A 6,000-nucleotide genomic window follows, 5' to 3' on the forward strand; every position below is an offset into this window, starting at 1 on the left:
AAATTTCTAACAAGCTAGCACAAAGAAAATTAACATGATAACTGGAAAGGTTATTTGATCCCCAGGAGAAGTAAGCCTTTGAAATAGAAAGCCCAAGTCCAAGCCTTAACAAATCAAGTCCAATAATCCAGTTGGGTTGCAAGGCCCATTATTCAACCAACAAGTAGGTGAGGGATAATGTAATAAGGAGATAATGCCTTCACTGTTAAGGTTATCTTATCAGATCATTTCAAATAATAAAGGATTAGCTTGGCGGTTAGTCTGTTCCTAATACTCATCACCCAATTTATGTAATTATAAATAATACTCAAAAGTAATGCATAAGATTCATTTATAGATACTGTTCATTATCACTTTTCTAACATAGACATTAGAGGTCTTCTTAGCACACCATGCTACCATCTTCTTTGTTGCAGGTCACATGTTTGGAGGTGTGTGGAACAAGTCTTGAACAAATACCAAATCCAAAACGTCGCAAGTCATTGCTAGAAGACTTGTGGGAGTTTTTCCTTGTAATAGCCAATGTAGCACTTATTTTATGATAAATGATTTGTATGATTTTAGAGTATGTAAGTTTGCGCATTCTCTTTTTTAAAAAATAGATAAATTTGGAATCTCTAAGAAAAAACTAACTTTGTAATGGTGGGTCTCATTATTTTTTAAAATGAGTAAGACTTGCACAACTTTTTTTTTTTTTTGAAATAGACTTCAATTTATTCCTAAATAAAGGAAGTTACAGCTGTGACCAATAATTACGAGTAACAAGTCCCGATTACAAACCAACTACCCATTAGTTGTACGCTCCCCCGCACATAACTTTTATTGCACCGGACAATGTCTAAAACTTCTAAGCTCTCTATTGACAAAACAGTACTGAGATTCGAGACTCTGAATAACAGAAGTGTCTATCTTAACTCGTCTGCGAGAAAACAATACATTACATCCCCACCCTCCAAAAGAAGAGAGAGACTTCCCAACCTTCACCCTCCATAGGAGGAGAGGACTCACGATCCTCATCTCCAAAAGAGGAGAGGGATTTGCCTATTTTAAAAATATATTTATTTGAATCTAAAATAAAACAACACTAACAAACCACAGTAAAAAAACAAACTGAAACGCACTATGCTCTTCATAGGCGCCGTATGCCCACTATCCTTTTGCCCAACTACTTTCTGCACATAAGTTTCCTAACAGCACCCCACGATCTTCACGGGTAACCTGCAGACCACTCCTTCACAAAGCACAACAACCAACAAGAGGCATAAACACTATGCAAAGCAGCAAGGCTTGCACACCTAGGACTATATTTATCATTACTCTTACTTTTTGTTTTTTTTTTTGGGGGGGGGGGGGGGAGGGGGGTTGGTTGGGTATACGTACCAAATATAATAATATTTACATGAAATTTCAAGAGCTAAAAAAAATACATGAAATTGTTCAACATTTTTCCTCGCCTGAAACCTACCATACTAATTAATTATGAAAGCCGAGGAACAAAAAAACAAAATGCGGAAAACCCAAAGACAGGCAACAGTAATAGCAATTAGCATGCGAAATGCCAAATAATTTGAATGATGTTGTTCACGCAACTAGAAACTAACGCCCCGCAGATCAGAATAGATGAAATGAAATATTTTAGATAATAATGAAATTTTTGAGTTAAGATTACATGAAATAGTTTGTTTAAAAAATATGTGTTTGAATAGTGAGATAAGATGAGATAATTTTTAGTTTTTGAGATTTGAAAAAGGTGTGAGCCTCATAATATTAATAGAATATCTGAATTAGACACTGTTCATGATCTATTTACGTCAATTTTGCATTGATCATGTCAGGTTTCACTGTTTTATACTGTTTATTTACTGTTTATTTAAGTTGATATTTTCAAAACTTAAGAGATGAAATATTACGTTTGGATAGTCAAAACTATTGTATAGTATAACTCTAGATAAGATGTTTTCATCTAAACTGGCTAACCAAACTGGGCCTAGGACTCTCTCAAAGGGGAAGAGAGAGAGAGAGAGAGAGAGAGAGAGAGAGAGAGAGAGATCATGGTATAAAATATAAGGGTATAACCGGTTCGGTTTAGTTCGGTTTAGTTCGGTTTTGGATAAAATTTAGGACAAAATCGATAATACCTGTAACAGCCTGCTAGAAATTCAATTGTGAAATTTCTATTAACTTTAAGAACCTCGTGAAAACCCCATAAGTTTTCACGAATCCATTAATCATATAGGTTTTTGTCTAATTACATAGTTAGTGTTATTATTTACTATGGTATCAGAAGTGTGTTTTTGATTATTGGAGATAGTTAGAAGTGTCAAAATGTATTATGGTTTGTGCCATTAGACTCGGAGGGTTATTTAAAGTCTTATGGCGCAATAACATTTTTTCATATTTTCGGTCAAAACGTCTGTTTAAAACTGTAGATATTATTGGATAAAAAGAAATATCTTGAGGTAATTTTCATGAATATTATTGGGTAAAAATATTTTGAGTTGATTTTTATAGATATTATTAGATAAAATATTATGAGATAATCTTTTATAGATATTTTGGGTAGGAGAAAACTACACTCAACTCTCAACTCCAGCCTCATCTCTTCCATATCTCATCCATAATTATCTCCAGCCACCTCTCCCCACGAAATTATCTAATTACACCTTCCAATAAAAGATTATCAAACACTCTCTCTCGGACAGCTTTTAGGAGGTCTTTTGCATGCCCATTTCGAAGCTGTTGTAAGTGTTTTATCATAAAGTCTCCTTCATATAAGTTGTTCTTTTTTGAGTCTAGTTTACATGGATATCTTATTTGCCCCATTTGAAGATCATTTGGTCAGTCAAATATTGTATAAACTATAGAAAGGTCATTCTGGGAGATAAACTGAAGAATATGTTATAGTTTGGAGTTTTTGACCAAGCTAATGGATAGATATTGGTCCGAAATTTTTATGGAGTATTGTTAACATGTATATGTGACTATTGGTTGAGGATTTTTGCATGATTAAAGGTTTTGATGAAAGATTTACTTAGATTTAGAAACTTAGAAACTGGAAGAAGAAAAACAGTTTCTGTTTTGAGAAAGTTTAACTCTTTGGTGGTATAAACCTATTCTAATGACTTTAATAATTTTATTGGAGGATCCTAAGTATCTTATATACATGTTATATTATTATTTTGAAGATATTTGATGTTAGTTTCAAAGATATGAAATTTTATGCAAAGAGATATTCAAACAAGCCAAAGTGTGGATATTCTTGGCTAAATTTATGTTTTGGTTAATTTCTAACCATGTGATCTTGAATTAGAAGCTTATATATGTTTTAGGACATCTTTTTAAACCATGTGATGGTTTGGTTTGAAGATCATATATTTATAAGTCATAGATCAAGATATTTATCAAAACTAGTTGAGGAAAAAGTTTCTGTTTTTGGATTAAGTGTAAAACCAAAAACTCCAAATGTTATTTTGTGATTTTGGTGACTTTGGTTTGATGATTTAAAGCATGTTTGATGTTAGGATGATATTATGAATATGTTAGAAGTAAGATTTGATTTTTTGAAACTCTTGGAGATGTTTTGATTTAATGTCAAAACTTGTGATTCAAGTGCTTGGATCTTTTTACAAAAAAGTTTGGTGTTGATTATTAGCTTTTTCTAAATGGATGTTTTAAGTATGGTTTTGAACTTAGGATTGGAAGATGTTTGTTGCAAAATTTTGGTTTAAGCATGAGTTTTGAAGTTGGAAGGAATTGCAACAAAAATAAAGGGAAATGGCCTATGGATGTTTCAACCGTAGTGTGCTCTTCATAATTGTGTTTTGTTTTAAATTTTTCTGAGTTGATATTTAAGTTTAGGATAAAATTTACATGAGGAATGTAAATTTTAGAAACTTTTAGAGTTAGTATGCAAAATCCTTAAGTTATGGGTAAAACCGTCATTTTTTCACATGTAGAGAGTAAAATGAAAATTTTACTCTTTAAGTTAGTATTTTCCATATTTCAAATTATTAGTGATTTAGTTCTAACTTTTAGAATTACTAATTACAGTTCCTCGTGATCGCACTTGAAGTTTTATAAGAAACGCGGAGATCGAGGTAAGTTAGCTTTTAACTTACTAGCAGTCTACTGTGTATGTGTACTAAGTAAAAGAACTACAGTGTATGTATGTGTGTTATCATATATGTCATGCCATGCCAAGTTATCACGTAATTGTCTATTATACAGAATTTATTCTGTCATCAATTTTTTATCTGTTACATAATATATTCTGTCATGTATTACTGTACCTTACAAGTACGTCATGCTAAGTATGCCATCTATTACATGTATGTCAAGTCATGTAATATTCACTGTTGCAAGTATGTCATGTTAAATATGTTGTCTATTATATGTTATGCCATGTTACGAAATGTTTCTATCTCAAGTTGGTCATGTATTCTAAGTTATGTTCAAGTCACGTTATGTTACGTCAGGACTTCAGTCCTTTCGTATTCCAATCACATTTCATCTTGAGTACATTATGATGTGTAGAATACATGGGGCCACAACAACTGTGGAGTATGTATTTTTAATGTTAAGTCAAGTTTGTGTAGAATACATGGGGCCACAACAACTGTGGAGTATGTATTTACACGTAGAATACATGGGGCCACAACAACTGTGGAGTATGTATTTTTAATGTTAAGTCAAGTTTGTGTAGAATACATGGGGCCACAACAACTGTGGAGTATGTATTTACACGTAGAATACATGGGGCCACAACAACTGTGGAGTATGTATTTTTAATGTTAAGTCAAGTTTGTGTAGAATACATGGGGCCACAACAACTGTGGAGTATGTATTTACACGTAGAATACATGGGGCCACAACAACTGTGGAGTATGTATTTTTAATGTTAAGTCAAGTTTGTGTAGAATACATGGGGCCACAACAACTGTGGAGTATGTATTTACACGTACAATACATGGGGCCACAACAACTGTGGAGTATGTATTTTTAATGTTAAGTCAAGTTTGTGTAGAATACATGGGGCCACAACAACTGTGGAGTATGTATTTTTAATGTTAAGTCAAGTTTGTGTAGAATACATGGGGCCACAACAACTGTGGAGTATGTATTTACACGTACAATACATGGGGCCACAACAACTGTGGAGTATGTATTTTTAATGTTAAGTCAAGTTTGTGTAGAATACATGGGGCCACAACAACTGTGGAGTATGTATTTACACGTAGAATACATGGGGCCACAACAACTGTGGAGTATGTATTTACACGTAGAATACATGGGGCCACAACAACTGTGGAGTATGTATTTTTCATGTTAATTGAAGTTTCAGAGCAAGTTCATGCTAAGTCAAGTTTCAGATCAAATTCATGTCAAGTCAAGTTTAGTTCATAATTCAATTTAAGCTATGTCAATTATGCTATGTTGTACGCTAAGTTATACTTTAATTACTTATGAATTTGATTATGCATTTATGCTTTTACTGTCATACATGCATCATTAGTCTGTATGGAAGTTTTTTGTTAACTTGCTGAGATTTGTAATCAAATCTCACTGTGGTAGTCCCAACTACCATTCCCCCCGAATGGTAGATCTTGTTACAGGACCTGAAGGAAGATCAGGAGCTGACCAACTAGATACAGTCGACTGAACGACGGTGCGTCGTTAAGGTTAATATAATAGTTAAATTACTACTTGTAAGATGGAGTTGCATCTCCAGTACTTTTAGATCATAACTATTTTGGAATAGTTCTGTGATCTTAGTTATTCAATGTATCTTTATATATGAAGTATGTTTTAAGTATTTGGGATATTTTAATTTGGTGCATAGTATTGCTAAAGAAAAAAATTATCCGCTGCGAATATTGCATAATGTTAGATGCATGTTAGGATTATTGCATCTTATATGTCATGAACGGGGGCAGGTAACCTTGTGTTGCATGTCTCGACGCTTCAAATATCCGTCCAATCCCAAACGGAATTTGGGGGCGT

Source organism: Carya illinoinensis, chromosome 9 (assembly GCF_018687715.1).
Source record: "Carya illinoinensis cultivar Pawnee chromosome 9, C.illinoinensisPawnee_v1, whole genome shotgun sequence".
In the NCBI taxonomy this organism is placed as follows: domain Eukaryota; kingdom Viridiplantae; phylum Streptophyta; class Magnoliopsida; order Fagales; family Juglandaceae; genus Carya; species Carya illinoinensis.